The sequence below is a fragment of the Condylura cristata genome, unplaced genomic scaffold, assembly GCF_000260355.1.
Source record: "Condylura cristata isolate star-nosed mole 26May11 unplaced genomic scaffold, ConCri1.0 scaffold00006, whole genome shotgun sequence".
In the NCBI taxonomy this organism is placed as follows: Eukaryota; Metazoa; Chordata; class Mammalia; order Eulipotyphla; family Talpidae; genus Condylura; species Condylura cristata.
The window spans coordinates 26916297-26942705 of record NW_004567107.1 but is presented as its reverse complement, the minus strand read 5'-3'; the positions used below and the strand labels follow the sequence as shown (position 1 = coordinate 26942705).

Here is a 26409-nt window from a genome sequence, read left to right as displayed (position 1 = left end):
AAACCGCAGGTTATTCCCAGTGTCTGATTCAGAAAATTTGAATTGGGGCCCAGAAATTTGCATTTCTAACATGATCTCAGGTGATGTTTGCTACACTTTGGGGACCACTGAACTAAGAAGAGACACTCTCAGGCAAAGCACACAGGAACAGAAAAATTTACATTTTGAATCCCCAGACAGATAAATCTTCTCTCCTTGTTTGACTCAGTGCCAGTGGCTGACTTTACAAAGTATCAAACATCAATGACTTAAATCCAAAAGATGTTGATTTAAATTAGTTAAAGTATTAGCTCTTTACTTACAGAATATCATGTAGATATTACAGTACCGAATCAAGGTACAGCTTTAGGGATGATGACAAAGATCTGAAGAAATGAAAGGAATATCTGAAGAAAATCAACTACCTGGCTTATATAATTAGTATTATTCATCCAATAAAGTGAGTATAGATAGGATTACAGACAAAATGAGTACAGTGATTTCACTCTATTAACACTAAATCATCTAACCAAAACTTTATTAAAAGTGAAAATACCCTGAAGACTTAAGAATGCATTTCATAATTCCAAAAGAGAAAGCATACTACTAAACACTAAACATATGGAAAACACACACGTATGTGTACAAAAACATATGTATGTATACACACATGTGTAAAACATGTCTATCTCAATCAAAATCTTGGAGATAATGGGAGATGCTGTGCGAGAAAAAATTTCCCAAGCATAAACAGGTGGCAAATTCTACATAAAAACTGGTGATAAGAATGACTGACTTCAGCAACCGCTAGTGAGCCCCAGATATTTCTTGCTCAAAGGAGGATGAGGCAACCAGGTGGGAAGGAGGGTAAACTCTCCAGTAACTTCAGCTGGTCCTCTCTCTGAACAACACTAAATAGACTACACTCCATCTCAGTCTTACAAATAAATAAGCATCGCATAATTTATTTTCAAGTTCCCAACTTTCTCTAACTTGCCTTAATGACAAAAGATGTCATTCATTCCATAACCAAGAAAAAATTCAAAACTGGTCCGGGTGAAAAAACATTCACTGAATTCTGCTTAAACAGACATGAAAAAGAGAAAACAGATGTGAAAGCACTTAGGAAACTAACAACTCTACATAAAGCAACTTGCTAATATAGAATAACCACCAGGACAGTTTTGTTTTGCAAAGGAAGGGTATAGAGGAGACAGCAGGAAGTTAATTTTATCTTTGAAATATATAATAAAATACAAAATAATCTGTAGAGTAGCTCATAATTCAGTACAAAATGAAGTCTTTGTTCAAACTATTTTCAGATGTATTTAAATAGGCTTCTATCAGTGAAGAAGAGCTGAAGGTAATACAGTGAATACATTGCCTTTGAATTGCACTGTGGATAGTCTTACATACTTCACACAAGACTTATGTACAGTTTTGACATTTCTCAGGTCGAAATATTTCAGGGTTCATCTTCATAGGCAAACTCATGTTATGTCATCCTAGGATGTTATTATATTCCTTATAAAGGATGGGAAAGAAACTTTTGAGTATTAAAGAAACAGAACCTGCTTTTTTTTTTTTTAAGACTTATGTATTTATTCATATGGAACTGGGGTACAGGCCAGAGATGTGGAGGGTGAGAGGATTCACCAGAGACAGAGAGGGGAGCAGAACAGGCAGATCAACAAAGTACACTGCTGAGGGGAGAAGCGGGCGGGTCAGGAGAGGTCTGCCACGCCATGTGGATCTCCTCCGGGGCAGGAGGGAATCCAACTCATGCAAAAGTGGCTTTAGCTTCTTAGTGCTATGCTTTAACCTGCTGCACCACCAAGGAGGGCCCAGAACCTACTTTTCTATAACAAGTTTTTCACCAAAGGTAAAAGGAAAATTACAGCTTTGTATGTAAAGAGTGCTTGAGAAGAGTTTCCTGATATAAAATCACAATTCCATCATAATGAGTCTTGTGAAAACATTGTTACTATCATCAATGGTCCTAATTTCTAGTCCAGCAGTGGCTGGGGAGGTTACATGCTTAATTTCTGAATAACATTAATAACCCCCGAAGTCCTAGATTTTTCTTAATTTTTAATTTAAAATGTTACTGGTTCACAAGAACTGATTCACCTTGATACAATGTTTCATTGCTGGTTAGTTCTTCCATAGCACAAAATTTTATGCATCATATGTTTGCAGATATAGTTTTAAGCTATGGATCAAGTTAAAAACAAAAATGTAAAGCATTAGCAGGAAACCATTGAAAACAGAAAAGATAGTAAACACAACTTAAAACCATGAGATCACTCTGAGTTATGAATGTAGAGCTGCTCTGCAGACAGTTGAAGTTCAGTTAGGAGTTTGGGGCAACTATAGAGAGATTATTAGATTAAAAAGCTGTAAGCAAAGACAAAGTTGCTCCAGATAATTTATGCAATGAAAAACAGGCCGAATAGTGATCTCTGAGAAATTCAAACATTTCATGTTGGAGAAGAGTGCAGTGTGGTGGTGGTAACCAGAGAGAGGGTGGTAATTTCAAAGATTTAACTAAGAGGTCATGGCTGGAAAACATGATTGTATTTAAAAACATTTGAGCTCACTGACAAAAAGCTATTTCTTTATATAACATGATTTAGTATCTGTTATATCTCATCTTAAACCAATTTTCAAGAGTTATTTTCCTGTTTTATTTTCAACACATGAATTTAAGTGTACCAAATTTCTAAAAATCAAAGAACTCTGGTTATTTTTACTGGAATTTTTATTGGCCATAAATTTGCTGGAAAATAAGATTTTCCCAAGAATTAGTCTCTTTCTGAAAGGTAGTATTATTTCTTTACATGTATAAGTCACTAAAATTTCAATCACTGATTGAAGAACACAAAGGACTATGGTGATGGTTCACAAGTGCTGTGATGGTGGGAGAATTATGGGGACTACAGATGAGGGGAGAAATCAAACATTGTACAGATATAAACAACAATGTAAGAAAATTTAAAACATATAAAGTCAAAAAATTTAAATCACCTAGTTAACCAGTAAATTTACAAAATAGTTATCACATGGCTGTCATTCCCTCCTTCTCTCTCTCTCACACACACACATATAGACCTCTTAAATCAAGGGTTGTGTCCAACATGAAATTCAAGTTCCCCTTAACATCCGTGATTATTTTATAAAAGCATACTATCTGCATCACAATCACTGATGCCAGTTGGTAATATTGAAACTGCTAATTTCAAAACTGTGAAGCAGCTGACAGCAAAGTGATAGATAAGGGTAGCCTAGTGGGCGATAAAACTATTCTCTATCTTGATTGTGGTGGTGGTTACACATCTGTATGCATCACACTGAAAGGGTAAATTTTACTGTAAGCTTACACCTTTAAATTAAAAAAATACAGGAGGCATTTTAAATATGGTAGGCTTATTTTTATAAAGATGTAATGCAAACATATACCCTTCCAGAAGAAAACCCTAAGCAATTAATACACAAAAAATCCACAGCAGTTTTACATGTAAGATTAGTAAAAAGTTGAAAACTACCTAAATGTCCGTCAAAAAAGAGGGGATAACATATAGTCGATACATAAGGAATATTAAAAGCAGGGAAATGAACCAGCTACACACTCACATGCATTAATATGGGTGAACCTCAAAATGGCAAAATTACACTTATAAAATTAAGTTCAGAAATGAATAAAACAGTTCAGTATTGAGGTATATTGCATACGGTACAACTACACAGAAAAGTAAAAGGGTACCTGGCACAAAATTCAGCTGCAGTTTACTCAAGCTGCATGTATGGCACAGACGATGGATATGAAATGTAAAAATCATATGGGGGCTTCAAAAGTATTGGCAATGGTTGATGTCCATGGTTGGATGGTGATTTTTCTTTTAAAGCATACATGCATCTGCTTAATACTTTATGACTTGCAATACAAAATATATCAAACTTAAAACATGCAAGATTTAGAACACTCTCAGTAGGACTGATCCAAAATGAAACATGCAAGTGAACAAGGTACAGAGTATAAAGGTCAATGAGAAAACTGACAATAAAGATGAATGACAGAAAGAGCTCAAAGAGGATGAACTTTGTGTTCTGGGATGACTAGTGAGTGGATGGCAACAAAGATGCAGGAAGGTCCCAGGCCCATTAAGTATACAAGAGAATATCAAAACACTGTCCTCTGACCACCTGTTAGTCCCTACCCAATCCCATGCCAGGAGTGGAAAATAATCATTTCTATGCTCTTAGAGAAGGCTGCAGGGTAAATGATGTCCTCACAAAAGCGACTATTTTTAGCTAAGGTAACAAAACACAAGGGGTGCTCCAAGTTTAAAAAAAAAAAAAAGCCGCTGTAGGTGACTGTTTAAATGGGAGTACTACAAGGGGAGTAAAAGTGCAAGTAGCAAAGGAAGAACTTAGGGGGAAAGGCAAAAGAAAGAAAAAGTAACTAAAAGAGACTACTTCATGAGGATAGGAGATAGGTTCTCTCCTTACACGTGGCAACCACTATTATAAGGATGAGAAACTTAAAAGGAACTAAGAAATCACACCCAATTTTGGTATCACAACTGTAGGTGTTTCATAGTATCACAAAGGGGAAAGGAAAAGGATTTGTTTCATGCAGAAAAGTGACAGGACAATAAATGGGCAAAGAAATCTCCCTTTTCTTGGGAGTAAAGTACACAAGCAGCCATGTTCTAAAATTAGAGAAAAGAAAGATTAAATTAAATTATAATAATAATCAAGTGATTTTTTTTTTCTGAACTTGCCTCTACATTAGAAAACTGTAAGAGACTAATTTAACATGAGGGTTAAAGACAAAAGAGCAAAGAACCTAACCCAAATTCCAAGGAATATCGATTAAAAAGTCCTGTGCCACCTACACTGCTCTCTTCAGAAACCCAAATCTTCCATTCCATGCATCACAAGCATTTCTCTTCTAGAACTAATGCCAAGTCCCAATCTATCACAAAAACAAGCAGTTCTATTTAAATGTCCTAACCTTGATTAGTAATTTGTATTACTCAAGCTTATGTAGACATGTACAAATATAACATGTTAGCCACAACCCTACCATCCTACCAATTCTGTATTGTAGTTTCCTTTGTGGTAATCTTCCATTACTAAAACATGCTTCTCTACAAGGACCAAAATTTAGTGGCCATGTACATAATAAGCACATCCTAGGAATCTTTATATCTAAATTTTATTTTCATTTCATATGTAACAAAATTTTAAATCACATTTTATCCACAGGTAACAAAAGTTACAGAATGCAAGAAACCATGTTTTCTCTCTGAAAGATGCATTACTGCCAATTCTGGATATTGAGCAAATAAGTAATAATGACCTTAAACTACATCCTTCCATTTTCCTTTCCTACATGATTTCACATATTCTGTATCTTCTGTTTTCTACAGAACCTGGCCTATTAGAACAAATAATTAAGATCTAACAAAAATAATAAACTGCAACTCAAGCAGAAGACATTCTTCAGAAAAGCTGACTGAAAAAGTTGTATTAAAGAAGTTCCCTAAGAAGATAGTGAGAATTCTGTTTCAAGCCTTCCTAGAAACAACCTAGACTGTATCTGTGACTTTCAGCCCTAGGTAGGGAAAGGGTAAATATATAAGAACCTGGAAGAAAGCTTTGAAGTGGGCATCCTCTTGAACGGTAGTATTCTGATCACTTGGGAGAAGAGGGAACAGGCTCTGAAGTCTCACCCTTTCACAAATCACCTTGTTAGGATGGCCAGGTAGAGGTGCTGAATTGGCCCCGGGAGATATCTGGGAAAAAGAGGGAGAAGAAAAGGATAGTTCATGGCTAGCTGCACCAATGTGGAGAATCATGCCTATGAAGGACAGTCTGGATTTTCTAGGTATATGATGATTTTGTTAGCAGACATTGGAAAAATTAAAAATTAATCTCAAACATCAAAACAAATATAAGGAAGGCAAAAGCTGCCTCTGGCAGTGGATCATTCTTACAAAACGTTAAGGTAAAACTGCACTGCTTAAGAATGCAAAGTCCTCTCTGAGGTTTCCGTATCTGTTTTTGCAGGATTTAATTCTGAAATCCTAAAGGATAAGTATTCATTATAAGAAAATTTCAAGTAAATATCACATATTAAGTACAGAAAGATTAGTGTCTGCCTAGACTCAGATTAGTATTTTTTTGCATTCTATTTTTTAGTTAGCTTTCCAAATGATCATGCAAAGGAAGGCAAGAGATTTTAGAATATTTGTGACAAAACTCCTGTGGTAATCGCAAGCATAGACAAATATATATATACTCTGACTGGGGGGAAATCACAAATCTAGTCAACACAAACCTGTTGACCTTCCTAAAAAATACAAGATTGTAAGCCCCAAAGTAAATGTCTGCCATGTTTTAAATGTCTGACTTGATTGTGGGTTAATCCCCTTAAATACCTATGTAAATATACTTTATCTGTAGCATTTTTAATCAAGGACTTCAAGAGTATTACCTGTTGTCCTTGTACTGTTGAGTAAAATGCCCTTGAGAATTAAGGTCTGAAAAATTGGTTGTCTATGCACTTAAGATCATGTATGTGTGATACGGTTATCTTTTTTTTTTTAGTTGCACTGCCTTATTCATTCCCTAACATATAAATGTATGTCACAGGTACTAAACCAAAAGAGGCATGGGTTCCTACCTTCAAGAAATGTATACTATTTAAAAAAAAAAAAGAAAGAAAAGCAAATCATCTTAAGATATAAAGCATTATCTGTCTCTGATAATGGTACACCCTGAATAGATAGGTAACTGACAATAGACAGCACTATAACCAGGAAGTTGCAAAATGTTCAGCATAGCTGACCAGTAAGAAAACAGAAAAAGGGAAAGATCATTAAGTGGCATACTAGTTATATTAATAATCCTACCGTAATATTTCTTAGTTTCTTTGTAAATTTTTGTTTCTGGTTTGCTGTATCTGAAATATAGGCTAACCATGCCTGTTGATAAGAGCAAATTACTTTCAAAACCATTCTAAGAAATCAAGCAAAACACCTGGAGCAAAGACATTGGTATTAGTATACAAAATGTTTCGGCCATGCTAATATCCTTTACCATTATGATAAAGTAAGAATTACTGAACCAAAGACTATTTACTGATTGTCTCCTTCCAGCAAAGAGTTCCTCATGAAAGAAGATAAATATGGAGTGGCCCTCAAAGAGCCTGTTGTTGTAAAAATACAACAAAAATAGATATTTTGAGACTATAGATGTCTTGAGTATCATAATACAGGCAAAAATTACAACAGAGATAGAAGCCTTGGGTTTATCAGAGGACTAAGAAAAGAGTTCATAGGAAGACATGTATTTCACATTCCTAATTCCTCATTCAGCCTAGTGTTTATTTTACCACTTTAAAAGTAATTCTTGGCCCTCCCTGGTGGCGCAGCAGGTTAAAGCACAGCATTGAGAATCTAAAGCCGCTTCCGCATGAGTTCGATTCCCGCCTGCCCCGGAGGTGACCACATGGTGTGGCACACCTCTCCTGACCCGCCCGCTGCTCCCCTCAGCAGTGTACTTCGTCTATCTGCCTGTTCTGTTCCCCACTCTGTCTCTGGTGAAGCCTCTCACCGCCCCTGAGCCTCTGGCCTGTACCCCAGTTCTGTATGCACAAATAAATAAATCTTTAAAAAAAAATAAAAAATAAAAAAGTAATTCTTTCTTAACATGGTCTGTTCCTTTAGGTAGCCTTCATATTTTTGAAATCTTCTTAAGCTTATCATTTGCACAGTAAGTACCTCTGCTTCCTATATGATACCTAAAGTGTGACTTGCACTTTTACAAACTGCTAATACAATTAGCTGGCTGGGAAAACATAAATCAAGAATCAGGTTTCAGTCATATAAATCAAAACTAGAAAATCCCTGTGGCCTCAAGTTAGAAATATTCAAGCATATTATACTCTCTTACATTTCCCACTGGTCAGCAGTTCCATTTACCTCTAAAGAGGGAGGTAAAACATAATGGGAAAAAGCCACATACAAATCCTGTACTTACTACAGATCTGGAACAAAATTTAGATGGGTTTGACTGAAATCAGTTGTCTCCTCTAGATAATAAAAATACCACACTATCATCTGTGTGTGTATTTGAGGGCAGAATTTAAAGAGGACTTCCAAAACTCCCATTTTTGGTGTACATACCTTGTATAATGATTAGGGTAAGCTTTATGACCTAAATTACCCCTTCACACAGGTAAAGAAATTGTCAGATATAATTAAAAGTCCAAGTCTACTGATTTTTAGTTTATCAAAGGGGAGATTATCTTGGGTAAATTGCTATGCTATAACCACTATACCCACCAATGCTATCTCGATAAAGTGAGAATAATTCACAGCAAGTCTTTAAAAGGCAGCACCCTAAATTGTTATTTTGTGAAAAAGTATAGGAAGGAGCCATGTGGCAGGGTAGTCACTAGATGATAGCTATTAAAGAAAATGGGGACTGTCAGCTCTATAACCATAGAAATATATTTCACGACCAGTAAACTTTGAAGAGGATATCAAGTCTTTGATGATATCATAGTTTCAGCCAGTTAAGATAAGACCCTGAACCTAACAGCTAAACAGGACTCTTGATACATGGAAACTCAAAGGCAGTACATTTGCTAAGTTACCTAATTATAATTTGTTACATACAACAGAAAATGAATACAATCCATGTGGGGATTGTAGAAACTGTACCACAGTCAAAGAAAGTTTCCTCTCCAGAATTTTAGCTGTACTAATTGATAAGATATAAATTAAGACATTTAAAGCCTCAATCTGGTAATAGCTAACTTCATGCTATGAATTCAACTAGACTCTCTGATCTTTACATACAAGTCAGGATTTACGGAAGAGTCATACACCTCATTAATTACAAGGGTCAAAATTTGAAGCCAAGTCTACCTGGCTCTAAGATTCATACTCAACCCACTAAGCTATCTTGTAGCTTAAAAAGTTAAGTAACACTGCACTTTATAATCTAGTTGCTTTAGTAACTACTGTTCCACAAGGCCCCTTAAATCTATTTTTATTTAAATATTTCATTGTAAAATATTTGACATGATTTCCCACTACTTCCTAATTTACCCTAGCTAAAATTACAGGTTATATTGTATTTGAAAATTGATATAACTATATTCTATGCCAACTGTTGACTACTACAAAGATACGGTAACTTCAGTTCTTTTTAGAATACAATGATAGAATTTTAAAAATGCCATCAGGAAAACATTCCAGACACAGAATTTAATCTGCAACTTTAAATCTTTTTTAATATTTACATGACTATATGACTATATGACTAGCCCGTTCCACATGGCTGAGAAAAGCATTGTTTCACAGGACTAAAGTTATAAAAAGTTTGACCTTTTAAGAACCAATACCAGCCCTCCCTGGTGCGCGCACTGCAGGGCGCACTGCAAGCTACCCACAGTCACTTCAGTGCGATTTTGATCCCAGCCCTGGAGGTGATCCACATGGCAAGGCAGAACTCTCCTGTCTCCCACAATGCTCCCCCACAAAGCAGTATACTTATTTGATCTGCCTGTTCTGTCCCCACTCTGATCCTAATGAATCCTCTCTCACTGTCCCTGCACCTCTGGTCTGTACCCCAGTTCTGTGTGCATAAATAAATAAATCTAAAAAAACAAAAACAAAAAACCCAATACCTTACTACTTTAGTACCTCTTTTGTTAAATGTGGCCTTTCCCTATCTTGGTAACCACCACATAACCAACAATTTAACCTTTGTCTTGAAGTGTGCAGTAATTATCAGTTATTGTGTTAAAAGTAACACAGAAAAAAGGTAAAACAGGACTTGGGTCCAAATATTGTCTTGGAACTTGCTTCCTCCAAAATGCTTCCGATCACAGCTTCTTCCTTCATTTACATTTTTCTCATGAAGATAAGATAGCAGATTTTCAGGTGCATAACCTATCAGCTAGTGTTAAATAACATACATTTACAAAATAAATTGCTCTAAGACCCAAATAGCCTTCTCTCCAAAATGGCTATATTACTCTCCAGTAAAAAAATTACTCTCACTAGCAACATACCATCTGATCAAAAATCACTCAAACCACAATTTAAAATGGGGAAAAATAAAACAAAAATATAAAGAATGGGGTGCTTATTTGCGTTGACTACAGGTCCCTTCCTCCTTCTAAGTCCAAGTCTGGCTACCTAAAAAAATGAAGAGGTCAAAGCCAAATAATTAAAATATCCAAACAGTCCTACAGCTTTCTAATGGCAACTATGAAGACTCCTGGGAAGTGATCAAGAAGATTTCATTAACAATTTAAAGTCTAAATCAGTAATCTTTCATCTGATACATTCTCAACTACACCCCAAAATATGGGAAAGCCATATGCATAAATATGGTTTATAACCAAAAAAAATTAACAACTTAAAAGGGAACTAAAAGTAAATTAAGTGTTTAACAAGTATTTGCTAAGTAAAATTATGGTCAATTTACTTTGTGATCTATTATGTCTTTAAACCATTTAAGACTGATTGGGGGGAAAGAGTAAAATCAGTTAGTAAAAATAGCTTCAAGGTTTTACCCTCTTTTCCTATCCAACAGTCCCAAAAATTAATGAGAATGAGGGGGAAAGGGTAGTCTCTAACTAGTGCATACACTAAGACATGGACATGGATACTAGGAAAAATTAAGTTCTACTCATTTTTAATAGGTTTTTATTTCCTTCCCTTCCACAATCCAGATTTCCCTACACTAGGATTCTCTCCTCAAGAAGAGCATTAAAACACTGTACTCAGGCTGATAACCTCTTAGCAGATGGCTCTAAAGTATCTCTTCAAGATTAATCTCTAAAAATTACATGGATTTAAAACACTCCAAGTCAATACAAATCTTCATTTATATACATATATAAATATACAATGAAGTGTAACTGAGCTCTTACAATGAATCATAATTAATTCAAATATCTGCTAATGCCAAGCATGTGCTAGATACTGTAAGCACAATGTGGGAAAACCCATGCCCTTCAAGAGATTCAGAATAATGAGGAGTAATTCAAATAGAATTAAATGAGGATAACAGAGAACCCTAACTCAGACAGAGGTGCAGTGGTGGTTATCTTTCTAAAAAAGGAACATGAAGAGTTTGGGGGCAGGGGAAGGAAAGAGAGTGCTTATGTGGCTCTTTCATCTATTTGCTCAAATTCTTAATCATTAATTTACTAGACAGAATTCAAGCATTTGTTTGGTCTTTCCAGATAGGCACTGTCAAACAAGGGCTTTAACAGTTGCCATATTAATAATAACTACACTAGAATGATATGGTCCAAATATAAATTTATAATGTAAGTTGTTAACTAAAGTAGAACAAAAGTGAAAATGGTTATCTTTAACATAGTTATAACATGAAAAATGACCAGCAAACTAGCAAGTAAAGCCAGATATTTAAATAATCATGGGGGCCCTCCCTGGTGGCTCAAGGGTTTGTTAAAGCACAGCACTGTGAAGTTATCCCAAGCCACTGAGTTTGATCCCCAGCCAGGGAGGTGACCTATATGGTGTGGGAGACCTCTCCTGTCTCGCCCTGGGCTCCCCTCCACAGTAATCTGCTTGTTCCATTTCCCACTCTGTATCTGGTGAATACCCTCACCTCCTGCACCTCTGGGCTGTACCCCAGCTCTTGTACGCATAAATAAATAAGTCTTTAAAAAAAAAAAATCATGGGACCAGCCAAGAACTACCTTTCCAGATAAATGTATTATGAAATGGTGGTAGCCTAACAAAACTGGGAGCATACAGAGAGAATAAAGATGGGACCGAGTGGAAATAGAATAGAAAGGATCCACAATTTTTCCATATTGACCGATTATTTCAGAGATTTTTATCTAAGGACTTCTCACTCATTTCCCACGGGGGGGGGGAGGGAGTGGTGGAGCAAAAATGAATGCAGTGGTGTAAAAAGCCTTATCCAGAGCTTTTGTCAGAAAGACAATAGATCTTCACTCTACATTATGACACTAACAATTGCATCTATCCCCTTCTGTCAAAAATCAGGTTGCTCTAAAAGAGAAAATCATCACTATGTGCTGAGATTACTATTTAGTTTGGCTATAAACAGGATGAGTATACATACCTCATCAAGTACAAAAACACAAACTATTTCCTAGAAACACAAGATATCAGAGGTAGAGGAACCAGAGACCATTTAAATCTCCTATTTCACAGATGAGGACTGTAAGATCCACCTGAAGCTGTAGCATAGCATATTCAACCACAGCCTGGAAAGGCTCCCAATTCTCTTTGAAACAATTCTTACAGAAACCAACTTAAAACAACACCCAGAATGAACAGATTTAAGGCTTACTAGGTTTTCAAAAAGTAAAATGTGCCAAAAATTTTTAACCCAGCAAGAACTCAAGCGCTACAACTCCCACTTGAAATTCAGTTAGTAATTTCATCTTCTCATTCGAAGTATGTCCCAGCTTCAATGCAACTGGATCTGATCTGACACCTATAGTTAGTTGGTCTAAACTATTACCTTTCTAGAAGTCCTATTACTTTGATTAGACAATATTCCCGATTTTATTTTGATTCCAACTGTTCCTAGAACCCTATTACATTTTGATTTCATAAAAACTATTAACGATTTTTTCCCTAAATTTAAGTTACCCAGTTTGCTTCCTAGTTAAAGGCATTTTTGTTAATTGTGTTAACAACAGACAGTACCCACAGGGAAGGCCCACAAAGATCCAAGAAAATGCTCACCCGTCGAGGTAGCAGATGACTGTATTTGAGTTACAGCCATTTAAATTCTTACATTAAGTGCAACAATTCCTAGGGTGCTAGCAATGACTACATACAAATTCTTTTACTTGTCAAAATCATTGTGCCAAAACTAGTATACCTAACTTTTACTAACATAAGATTTCTGCAGCACAAAGAAAAGCGAGGTTCCTTAAGAGCCATACGCCATACACATGAAAACAAAAACTTTCATTTTTGACCCGCAATAACTTGAACTACTCCCGGCTCAAAACCAACCTCTCTCATCCTTCAGCCCTGAAAAGAAGAACTTTCATTCCCTGAGAACGAAACGCAGCCTGTCCAGAAACCCGCGGTGGCAGAAGGACTCGAGAGAGGAGCCTTCCGACCGGGTTCCGCGTTCTCCTAGTGACATCATTTCACCCGCGCCTCGGCAAAGAGGGAGGGAGTGAGCGCGAAGCCATCTGCCAGGCGGCGGGCCGGCGCTCCGGAGGGCTGCGCCCACACCTCCCAGCCGCCGCCCCGGGAACAAAGAGCGCGGGGCAGCCGGGCCGCACCCCGCGGAGCACAGGGCAGCCACACCTCCGCAGCGTAGCTGGGCGCGGCCCGGCAGGTTCCCAACGGCCTGCGACTCGGCCGGTTCCGCCCTCGCGCGGGCGCCAACGGACAGTACCTGCGAGGGGAGGCTCCGCCCTGCGGGGCTGCTCCCGCGGCTCCTCGCTGGGCCGCCGCCTCCTATTGTGACCGCTCGTCCTGCCAGCGGCCAGCTCGCCAGGTCCGCCGTCCCTGGGCCTCCTCACCCCCAGAACCCAGGCTCCGCGAGAGGCGCTGTCACGGCGCTTCCTTCCTCCCCGCACCATCACACGGGCCGCCCCAGGAAACGTCGAGCGAACGCCCAGATCTGACAAGAGTCGGCTAACGCCTCGGAGGCTCCATCCTCACTTCCCCCAGCACCCTAACCGCCCCGGCTACCGCGGCGTCGCGGCACGAGCGGGCCCGCCCGCCCGCCGCACCCCGCCCCGCCGCTAGCTAACACGAGTAGCCGCGCCGGCGCACTATCTTCCGCTGCGCGCGCAGACAACACCCTTCATCGCTAGGCCGCAAAAAGAGCGAGCAAGAGACCCTCTCACTTCTGAGTTCAGGATCGACCCCTGTTACGCCCCCTCACCGGAACAAACCTAGCAAGCCCAGCGCGCGAGACCTCCAATCGCTCCGCCCCTTTCCCCCAGGACCAGGCTCCGCGTGCTGAGCCCCCTTTGTTTCCATTCCGTGGGGAGGGGGCGGGGCTGCGAGCGTCCCGCCGCGCGACTCCGACTAGTTCCGGCAACAGAGTCAGTCGCACAGCGCCCCTGCGCGGCTCCGCCCCTCTCCTCTGCCGTGAGGCGCTGCCGATAGGCGGCATCCCAACTAGTTTCTCTCTAAAGGGTTGCTGCTGGTCCGTTCCTCCCACCTGCAAAATTCAGAAAATAATCTCAACTTAACTCACAATATTTACTCACTTGATAGAAAAGTCCCTATCTCTCCCTATCCCTATTTTTACTGTTAGAGGATGGTGATTCTCTCACAATAGAACAAGCTGGTTCAAAACCAACTATTCCACATCTATGGCTTAATTGAGCCTGGCAATTAACTTGGTGATGCTGGGAAATGAGATTGGTATTGTTACCTAAATCGCCTTGGTTCCTGTCCTAATCACGTTCAAGGACTAAAAGTAAGAGCTTCCACAAAACACTAAGATAATTAAATGATATCGAGAGGAAAAGAGGGTCTTCAAGGACATTACCAAAGTGGGCATTTTTAAGCAGAAAGGAATTTGTTTTCAAAGGTTTTGGGGGATACTTAATGACAATGGGTAACAATTAAAGGCCGACCAACAACAAAAATTAACCCAGCTTTTGTTCCTCGACATTCCGTCTTCTTGCCACTCTGAACCTCAGTTACCTCCAGGACTGTTAAGCAATCAGACTAAAATGACGTTCCAGGAACCTTTGAATCTATGTATGAATACCACTATGTGGTAACTAGTTGTATATATATGTCTCCCATATCATACTGAGCACTAAACTTTGTTTTGATTTTGTAACCCCCAAGGTCCAAACCTATAGCCTAAAACACAGCATCAGGTGCTTAGCAACTGCAAAATCAAAGTTCCAACAATAACATCACAGGCTTTTACCATTCCTAGACAAAGAGATGCTCCAATGAGGTAACAGAACCCTGTCAATACATCATCTCCAACTCCACACCCAACACGTGGCTCAATTATCCAGCCCTCTATGCCAACCTCCCAAAGCAGCCAGTTTGGATGACTGCATCTAAGTTGTCCTCCACTCTCCCTCCCATTTCATGATCAAAAGCCTAAGCACACTTTCAGATGACTCGATAATCCATTTCTAATCTTTGAATCCTTCAGAACTCCCAGTTCACTGTTGTAGAGTCACCTAATGTTACAAATCTTCCCAGAATCCTGAGCTGTATTAGCTTCCTTAACATAGTTATACAGACCACCTTGAAACTGCTTATACACTTGGATATGAGCTATGCAGTGAGAGGTGGACAAGTACAGAAATTAGCATTTTGGAGCTGTCTAATCATAAGAGTCTCCTTCCTTAAGTGCTGAATATCTCCTTGGTGGTGAAGAGGGCCAGAGAGCAGCACTATGAAGCTGGTCCACCTGGGGCAGCAGACCTCTCCTGTCTCACCTGCTGTTCCCCTCAGCAGTGTACTACATTGATCTGCCTGTTCTGCTCCCTACTCTGTCTCTGGTGAATCCTCTCACCTCACCCCTTGCACCTGTAGCCTGTATCCCAGTTCTTGCATGCAAGCATGCATGCATGCATAAATAAATAAGTCAGTCCCTGGTGGTGCAGCAGGTTAAAGCACAGCAGCGGGTTAAAGCACAAGGGGTTAAAGCACAGCAAGGGGTTAAAGCACAGCCACTTCCGCATAAGTTTGATCCGCTGGCCTGGGAAGTGATGGCACCGAAGACCTCTCCAGACCTGTCCACCGCTCCCCTCAGCAGCGTACTTCGTCAGTCTGCCTGTTCTGCTCCCCACTCTGTCTCTGGTGAATTCTCTCTCTGTTCCTGCACCTCTGGCCTGTACAGAACTGGGGTACAGGCCAGAGACTCAGGGGCAGTGAGAGGTTTCACCAGAGACAGAGTGGGGAACAGAACAGGCAGATCGACGAAGTACGCTGCTGAGGGGAGCAGCAGGTGGGCCAGGAGAGGTCTGCCACGCCATCACCTCCGGGGTAGGTGGGAATCGAACTCATGTGGAAGCGGCTTTAGATTCTCAGTGCTGTGCTTTAACCCACTGCGCCACAAGGGAGGGCCAATAAAATCTTTTTTTAAAAATTAAAAATGGTTACAGTCCTCCAGGGTTCCTAACCCTTAATTAAGCTTATGTGAATCTCCTGGGCTTCAGCCAATCCTTTGTGAGGCAGACTCTTAGAGACTTCTGAAATGATAAGGTCTTAGCTAATTGAGCATTAGGGGCTTAAGCTAAAGAGTCTAATGTAACTCATAATCCCACATTTGAGATTTATAATGAAAATTCTTATTTTTTAACTGGAAAAGCTGGTACCCTACTATAAACAACCCATGAATAAGCAGGCCTTAAAGTGAGTCACTTTGGACTCTGACGTGGTAGGGAGTAAAATAACACCAGAGCATTTTTCAGCCCCAGTCCACATAAAATTTTATTTGGTGTTAGTCCACAAAGGTGGGAAGTCTTGTGGAGAGGCATCCAGTAAGACTTTCTGCAATGACAGAAATGTTACACCTACACTCCAGCTGGTAGCCATTAGTCACATGTGGTTACTGAGACCTGAAATGCTGCTGGTGCAATCACTGACTTGACCAGGATCAGCCTGAACAGCTATATGGGCTAGGGCATAGCAGAGCACCTGCAGGAAGAGTTCTGTTTTATTTCTATATTGTTAAAAGTTCATCATAAATGGATGTTTAATTTTATTAACATATTTTGCATCTATGAAATAATCATGATTTTTCTGTTACTATATGAATTACATAGACTAGTTTTGGGATGTTAAGCCAATTTTACATTCCTAATAAAACCATGTATTACTGTATTATTTTTATATATAGTTGAATTTGGTTTGCTAATATGTTGCTTAGGATTTTTCCATCTGTATTAAGTGAAGTTTGGTGTTGTTTTCCATTTTTGTAATGTCTTTGTCAAATCTTATTACAAAGGTTATATGCTAGCCTCAGAAAATGAATCAGGGAGTGTTTACTTTTTTATTCTCTAAAGAGTGTCTGCCACAATAATGTTCAACATTTTTAAATGTTTGGTAGAATTTGCTGGTTGGTGACTAGTAGCTAAATTTCTTTAGTACTTACGGATTTCTTACCATATTTGACATCTTTAATTCTAACAAAAGAAAAACAGCCATAAGTTAGATCATATGTGAAGGTCTCATTCTGAAACTCACACTATCTTTCTAGAAAACCATTTCCTATTCTTGTGAATTTCAATGGTACTATTGTCAGAAATACATTTTCAAGCATACTGCATAAACTTATCATAAACAAATTTTACCATAACTTACTGTTTACTTTGAAACAGTAAATGTACAAATTTAGTTCTATGTTCAACTTGGCATTTCTAGTCATCATAGAATATCTAAATAATGGCATCCAAAGGACCTTTAAAAAAAAATGATTATGAGGCTATATGCTTTCTTGCCCCTTTATATACTTCTATCACAAAACCTTACAGTAGTAAATGTCTGTTTCCTCTATTAAACTGTATGTTCCCATAGGGCAGGTCCCTATCCATCTTAAGAGCAAGACAGCTGGTAAAGAACGTACAAAACAGGAAATAGGGGCATCTCCTATTTTTTTAAAGATATATTTATTCATGTACTCAAGAACTGGGGCCAATGGGTGCTGTGGGTGAAGGTATTCACCAGAGACAGTGGGTAGCAGGCAAACTGACTGAAATAAACTGCTGAGGGGAGCAGTGGGCAAGACAGGAGAGGTCTCTTGAGCCATGTGGATCACCTCCCTGGCCAGAACCAACCTTCTGCTGTAGTTGCTGCGGAAAGCTTCAGAGTGTTGCACTTTAACCCCTTGCACCAGCAGAGAGGCCCAGCATCTTCTATTTTAAATGCTAAAAGGAGTAATGAAAGCTGCAGGTGAAAAATCACTTCTTTGAATCTGAAGAGCCAAGCACAGGAATGAAAAATATCAGGGTTTTAAAAATGCTAAAATTGGGGTCCTCCCTGGTGGCACAGTGGGTTAAAGCACAGCACTAAAAAGCTAAAGCCCCTTTAGCGTGAGTTAGATCCCTGCCCCAGAGGTGATCCACGTGGCGTGGCAGACCACTCCTGACCTGCCCACTACTCCCCTCAGCAGTGTACTCCGTCAGTCAGCCTCTTCTGCTCCCCACTCCGTATCTGGTGAATCCTCTCACCACCATGCACCTCTGGCCTATACCTGCTCTGTATGAATAAATAAATAAATCTTTTTTAAAAAGGCTACATATTTTTGGGCTCTGCCCCCAACAAAAAACAATGTCAAGAATGCAGCTCTTTCAATGTTAAGTTTACCTAATTTTAGCCTCACTCCCAACCACTACTGCTATGTTAGTTGCCACTATTCTGTGTTCTAATATTGGCATTAAGACCATTCCTGGTGGTGCAAGGGTTAGTCTCAGCACTATGAAGCGATCAGCAGCCACAGCAGGACAGAATTCAATCCCCAGTTAGGGAGCTGACCCACATGGCATGGCAGACCTCTATTGTCTAACCCATTCTCCCCTCAGCAATGTTATTTCAGTCAATGCCTGTTCTGCTACCCACTCTGTCTCTGTTGAATCCTTTCACCCTCCTGTGTCTCTGGCCTACACCTCAGTCCTTGTATGCAAAAATAAATAAATCTTTTTTTTTTAAAGTAACATTAATCATTTGTATTGCAACTATGTATTTAACTTGACTCTACTGCCTATTAATGAATTCCTTCAAACCAAGAACTAGGTCTCAATAATTCTGGGAAGGGAATTGTTCAATAAACCATTTAATTCATGATATGTAAATATTTCACAGCACGTTAATTCCTAAGGAAAAATGTGGCATATACACAAAAGAGAGTGGATAGTACAAGAGAGTAACAAAGAGAAAAAAATAATTTCAAAATTTCCTAAAGGTAGTTCTCTCTCAAACATTTTTCTTCTTTCATCAAAACCAGATAAGAGGACCTAAATAAGGGAAAGTTTACACAGGGGAAAGGTTGAGCTCTATTCAAGCTAAATTTTATCTTTAGATATGACAAAGACTTGATATAATGCAAAATAATAAACACAAGTCCTTTCACCTATAAATATTACCACCTATCAGAGTAGAAAGGTGATCACAGCCATGGGTGGTAGCTGCTAAAGACAAGAAAGAGGCGGCAAAGGCACATCAAAACCCATGTTAACTTAAGTTCAGAGGCTTGGAGTGCGAGAGTGGTAAGACTGCTGTTTCTACAGTGCAAGTGAGATGACATGGACTGGAACATGGCAGTGAGAATGACAGGGAAAAAAGTTTTTAGATTAGTGAAGGTGGGAAAGAGGCTAAAGCAGACCCAGGGTGAAAAGTCATCAGCAAGGAAGGAGTTCAAGAGGGGAAGAGTGAATAAACATAAGTACTTAAAATAAATCATCAGAAACAGAAAAATAGAATTCTACATGAAGTTAAAATTGCAGAGCAGTGGGTCCTCCCTGGTGGCGCAGTGGGTTAAAGCACAGCACTAAGAGGCTTAAGCCACTTCCGCATGAGTTCGACTCCTGCCTGTCCCGAAGGAGATCCACATGGCACGGCAGACCTCTCCTGACCCGCCCGCTGCTCCCCTCAGCAGTGTACTTCCATGATCTGCCTGTTCTGCTCCCCGCTGTCTCTGGTGAATCCTCTCACCCTCTGCATCTCTGGCCTGTACCCCAGTTCTATATGAATAAATAAATCTTTAAAAAAAAAATTGCAGAGAGGCAAGAATGCAAGTAAAACATACACTGCATAACAGCATACTTAATCTGTGGAATAAGGTATTATCAGTAGGAGGTGACTTTAAGGCATGGCCTTATTTTACACAAACACTTTAAATCAAAGATACTTAAAGACTCCTTATCCACTCTGTTCTGAAAACAGTGGATCTTGAGTGCAATTCTAGTTGCTACTATTCTCATTCTAAATTGCTCCAGCAGCTTGATCTCCAGTCAAACCATATTCAGATACTGTAAATTTTTGGAATTCGACTGGACAGCTACTTGTTTAATGGCAGCATTAAACAGGTGTTGATCTGGGTTATACTTTTCAACAAAGCCTATTATTTTGTTGTTAGAGATGAACCAATTTTTATTTTTAAAATCATGTATTACATTTAGATTGTTTTCAGTGTTTTGATATTATATAAAAAGATATATTATTGTACATACATATAATTTGGCTTGCATTTGAACCATAATGGTTAAATTCCTTATAGTGGAATTGTTGATTCAAAAGGCATGTGCCTCTTATGTTTTATTTTTGAGAAATGTTGCTAAACTGCCACCTAAAAAGTTGTACCAGCTTTTGCACCAACAGTTCATGAAAATAATTGGGAGCCAACTCAAAAGGAAAGATAGCAATGTTTAACAGGCACTCCCTGAGAAAATAGGTTGACTCCATGTATAGCCATAGCCAAAGACTAGGGAAAGAGAAGCCCTGAAAATGAAACTTGGGCCAGGGAACTCTGAAAGCAGCCATGCTTCTCTTACCCAGGGCACCCCAGAAATGGCTGAGGAGGAAAGTAAAACTGGTCAATGCAGTTAGGAGGGATACAGGTCCAAAGCATTAAGAAACGTGCATTCTAGTGCTGTCATTCTTGGTGTTTATAGTAATATTCCTTTAGATTATTCTTCCTATGTTTTTACATCTTTGTCTATGTTAAAATTTATCTTTTGCCCACAGATTTCTCATTTAATTTAATCAAGCTTTTTTTTTTTTCACCTTAGTGCAGGTATACAGACTGTCAATTCCTTTTAATCAATGGGCATTAGCTTAGTGCTTCAACAAAATAAATGATAGAAACACTGATTAAGAAACAGTAGCACAAACAATCGGCTCCTTCACTTTAGGAAAGGCAGTGAAAAAGGACAGGCGAATGAGAGAGGGCCTTAAAATATTTGAGGTTCAACACAATAAACTATTTAAGATGGCATCTAAAGCCACATGGGTTAGCTACTCAGTGATGCTGGGTCTCTCATGTGGATATCAAACTTCTACATGACTTTAAAAAAGAAAAAGAAATGAGGTTGTCCTCTAAGCAGAATCAACCTTCTTTAATTTTTAAATCAACTTTGTGCTATTCTTACTTTATGCATTTTAATTCCTTATATAATAAACAGAGTCGTCACTACTGTTTTCATTCTTGTGATTTATAGTAATATTCCTTCAGATTATTCTTCCTATTGTTTTGTTAAAACGTTTTTCTTTGCCTACAGACTGGTATACAGACTGTCAATTCCTTTTTTTATCATGAAATGTTTTAATTTGGGGTTTTCGTTTTTAAAATATCCATGATGAGAGCTAGTTACTGGCATAAGGATGCTTAAACTTTTCTGTTTGAAAATGTTTATATAGTAAGAAACTTGATCATTTGCACAAACACTATAGTTTTAGTTATGTAGTAGGAACATATTAAAGAGAACCTAAAAATCACCTGAATGGTTTTTTTTTTTTTTTTTTTTTTGGAGAGGGTCATGTTTTCACTCCACCCCATTATAATACTATGAGAAATACATTCAGGAATATATTCACAAAATGTCTTTGTAATTCCCACCACGTATGATGAGGAACAGACTTTTAAGGAAACCTGGTTTACCTCATGTGACTATACAGTTGATAGCGTGGCTCTGGGTGGCACCCCTGCCTATAGAACTCTAACATCCTGCATGGTAAAATGTGACCAGCTCACTAAAACTTTCAGTGTTCTCATGGTGCCTTTCACTGCTGATGCACTTTTTGGAGCCTGTCTAAACATACTGGTTTTACACAGACACGGTGACAGACATGGTGAATCAGGGCCTATCTCTATAAATGTATTTTATCAACAGAGCTTTCCAGACTTTATCTAAGTTAAAGAAAGAAGTGTCATGTGAGCAGAATTCCAGTTTACATAACAAAACAGAAATAACCTAAAATAAAAACCCTTAGAGCAGGACAATTCTTTACATAGCAAATAATAAATTTTATTCTTCCAAGGGAAGTTTATTCATTACCCGTCATCCCCCACCCCCACACCCCTGTTTGTTTCTATTACAACAGCATATTATAACCAAAAACAAAATAAACTTAGCAATAACACCTTAAATGTCAATAAAGGAATGCCAAATAACAATTATCTCAAAATGTTTATCATTACATGATCTTTCTAATCACCTCAAATATTTTAAATATTTAAAATGCATTGGGAAGGTCACCATGTATTTCTGAAAGTATAATATATAATTAACAAAGTTTTAAGACAATGTAACTATCTGAAAGATGATAGACATAAAAGTAATGAAATACATTTCAGAGAACAATGCAACAGTAGACTTGCTTCCAAAATAACTTCAAATTTTCTCTATGGGAAAATATTTAAATTGTAAGCTGTGGGAGTTCTGTATGCATAATAAAATAAAAAATAAAAATAAAATATATCTTTTAAAAAAGAGTAAAAGCTGAGTGATTTTTTGCCAATATGACACAGGTGAGAAATGGCCCCATACAAAGTGATAATAGGAATGTCCAAAAAGAAGATAAAAATGTGCAAAAGGTGACATTTTACAAAGCAATTTCAAATGACCAATGGATAAATGAACATAAAAGCTACAGAACCTCAGTAGTAATCAAAGAAATACACACTCAAAAAAAAAAAAAAAAAGGAAGCCAATTAAGACATCACTTACAAAGTAAATGCCACTATAGGTGAGTAAATTATGTGAAAAAGGAATGAAACAAGCATTCCCATGTTGTATAGGTGAAATATAAACTGATGCATAGCACTGTGATACTGGCATAAAACAGACATATAGGTCTATGGGATAGACAGCCCCCAAATAAACCCTTACATATATGGACAAATGATTTCAACAAGGGTGCCAGACCCCTCAATGGGAAAGTAAGTCCTCTCAACAACATTGTTGGAAAATTGGATATCCATATGCAAAACAATAAAGACAGACGCTTACTTGACACGATATAAAAAAAGTACCTCAAAATGAAACACAACTTTTAGGGGGATAGAATAAGGAAAAGCCACATGACAGTGGATTTGGCAATCATTCCTTAGATATGACACCAAAGACAGACAACAAATAAATAAATTGGGTTACTTAAAAAAACTTGTGTACAGCAAAGGATACAATCAACAGAGTATAACAGAAACCTATAAAATGGAAGAAAAGATTTGCAAAGCATGTTACTAATAAAGGGTTAATATCCAGAATACATAAAGAACTCCTATAACTAACCAACAGAAAATAAATCCTCATTTAAGAATGAGCAACGGGTTAGGGCACTCTGAAGCTATCCCAGCCACTGCATCATGAGTTCAATCCCCAGTCAGGGAGGTGACACACATGGCGTGGCAAAATTCTCCTGACCCGCCTGCTGCTCCCCTCAGCAGTATATTTCAGTCCATCTGCCTGTTCTGCTCTCCTCTCTGTCTCTGGTGAATCCTCTCACCCCCCCCCATACCTCCGGTGTGTACCCCAGTTGTATATGTATAAATAAATAAATCTTAAAAGGACCTGAATAGGGCCCTCCCTGGTGGTGCAGCAGGTTAAAGCACAGCACTGAGAATCTAAAGCCACTTCCGCATGAGTTCGATTCCTGCCTGCCCCGGAGGTCACCACATGGCATGGCAGACCTCTCCTGGCCCTCCCGCTGCTCCCCTCAGCAGCATACTTTGTCGATCTGCCTGTTCTGTTCCCCACTCTGTCTCTGGGGAAGCCTCTCACCGCCCCTGAGCTTTTGGCCTGTACCCCAGTTCTGTGTGCACAAATAAATAAATCTTAAAAAAAAAAAGGACTTGAATAAACATTTCTCCAAAGAAGATATGCAAATACATGAAAAGATGCTCAACATCACTGATCAATAACGAAATGAAAATCAAAACCACAATAAGATACTGTTTTATACCTTTTAGGATAGTTATTTAAAAAACAAAACAACTACACAAGTATAAGCAAGGATGTGGAAAAATAAAAATATTTCTGCACTTTTGAGGGTAATATAAAATGTTACAGTCACTGTGGTTAACAGCATAGTGGGACCTGAGAACATTAAAAATTGAAATGATCCAGTAATTCTACTTCTGGGTACATATGCAAGAACCAAAAGCTAAGGTCTCAAACACTCTAACAACATTATTCACAGTAGCCAAATCGTGAAAGCAACACAACTGTCCATGCAGAAATGGATGAATAAATTCTGATATATATATACATATATATATATAGAGAGAGAGAGAGAGAGAGAAAGGAAAACATTCCAACATGCTGAAACACCAGTGAATCTTAATGCTATGTGAAATAAGTCAATCATCAAAAAACCCCAAATATTATATAATGTATATAAAACACTCAAATTCTTAAGACACAGAAAGGAAAATGGTCTGGGCAACCAGTCTCCCTGTGCACGGCGGCCTGGCTCACTCCATGCCGGGCTTCTCCGCACTGGCCTTGCAAGGGCTGGGGAAGGCGGGAAGACTGAGAAGTTACTATTTAATGGGTACTGAGCTACCATATTGCAAGTTGAAAGTTCTGGAGATCGGTTGCACAAAAAATATGAATAAACTTAACATTATTGAACTGCACATTAACAATAAGATGGTAAGAAATGTTAGGTGTAAATTACCACAACTTAAAAAAAAATCTCATCACAGAGGCAAAGGGTATGTTTTAGAAATATAAATAAACTCATGTAAAATCTTCCCAAGATTCTGACAGAATAAATTCTAAGTTTCCCTCTGATTTACCAAGAGCTACATGATCAGGACTATGCCCACTCAGTCTACTGAAGGAGAGTCTCCTCTCCCTCAAATTCACATTACTTCTGTCTTTGTCCACCTTGCTTGTATACCACAGCTTTCTTTCTGTTTGCAAGATTTGTCATGGTCTTTGTACTAGCTGTTTCTTCCCAGAATTTTCTCCCCATAGACCAGATTTTCACATGGCTTGTTCCTTCTCATCATTCACATCTTGGCCTAAGTGTTACCTTAAAGATCTTCAGACCTTCCCCACACTTTAAGTAGTCAACTGCCCAATACTTGCAAAGCACTTATCTGATTATTTACTGGTTAATATATATGGTTCATTTTCAGTCCCTTCCACAAAAAGTAAGGACTAGAAGCTGGCAAGGACCTTCCTTGTCAGTCTTTTCACCATTGTATACCAATGATTCAACAGTGCCTGCCACACAGCAGACATTTAATAAACATTTGCTAAATGAATACACTTTTTTTTTTTAAATGATCTAAAAGCTCCACAATTAAAGACTGATTAAGTAAATTACCACATATCCTATGATGGAACATTATGCAGTCATTTTAGTGTGCAGGATGTATTTTCCAAGGTGGCTATAATAAGTCCTCCCACCCTTCTTTCTTTTAACATTATGTTGACATTCCTCCCCAATGTGGGATTAATGTTCCCTCCTCCTCTTGAATTTGGCCAGAACTGTAACTAGGGTGGAAGTGATGCTTTGTGACTTCCAAAGTTAGGTCATAAATGATCACATATCTGCCTGGTTCTATGAGATTCACTCTTGGAATTAAGAAACCATATTCTAAAAAAGCACTGGCTATATATAGGTGCTCAGACTGAGGGACCCAGTTAAAGTCCAGGTTGAAAAGTGTATCATCCACCAAACATGTGAGGTCTTTGAATTGACCCCAGCGATAAGCATGATTTGCATCACCTAAATGAGCACAGAAATGCCAGCATCTCGGAAGATGCAGTAACTCTCTGGCACCAAGTTTTACACAGTGTAATCAGGACATTTAGTTTCATTTTGACAATGCAGAGAGTGCAGAGAAAAACATGAAAGAAAATTCTATTTTAAGAATAGTAATCTATTAAAAAGATGATGAGACAATCATATAATAAATGTTTGCTACCTAGAAATTGGGAATATATGGCACTATCAATAACAGTAAAATTACTGCTAGAGACTTGTGTGGAACTGCTGTGCCCAGTTTAAGAACTGCTGTGCCCAGTTTAAGCTGATAATAATTTTTCAAGTGACAGTATTTAATAGTAAACTACAGAGCTGAAATCACATCTTCCAGAACAATAAGCTACAAGCCAGTGTTCATCAGCAGAAAACAGGTAAAGACAAATTTGGGAGAACTGTCACCACTTTCAAAACTCTTTAGGGGGTGTGGAGGTAGGGGGAACAATGACAATAAATGGACTGCCCTTTTCTCCCTGCTTGAACCCCAATTCCATCCTTAATTACATATTAGTTGAATTGGAGGCAATTTATTTAAAGATTTATTTTAGTTAAATCCCAGCATACAAGAGCTGGGATGTAGGTCAGAGGTACAGGGTGAGGGTGGGAGGTTGAGAGGATTCACCATAGATAGAGTGGGGAAGAGAACAGGTGGACTGACTGAAATACACTG

At 38.6% G+C, this 26409-nt stretch overlaps 1 protein-coding gene across 11 annotated transcripts in view; it reads right to left on the bottom strand.

Moving 5' to 3' along the window:
* RNF38 (ring finger protein 38) overlaps positions 1 to 26409 on the bottom strand; it is a 54296-nt gene that overhangs the window by 24483 nt on the left and 3404 nt on the right. For 2 of the 11 annotated variants that reach the window (XM_012721568.1, XM_012721562.1), the window contains exon 2: positions 5631 to 5780. The exons of 1 other annotated variant lie outside the window; for it this stretch is intronic. The gene's annotated coding sequence lies outside the window, so the exon portion shown is untranslated. Of the gene's footprint in view, positions 1 to 5630; positions 5781 to 13431; positions 13785 to 13936; positions 14034 to 26409 lie in introns of those variants that run through there. 8 more of the 11 variants (XM_004677516.1, XM_012721563.1, XM_004677518.1 and 5 more) reach the window with 8 other exon arrangements.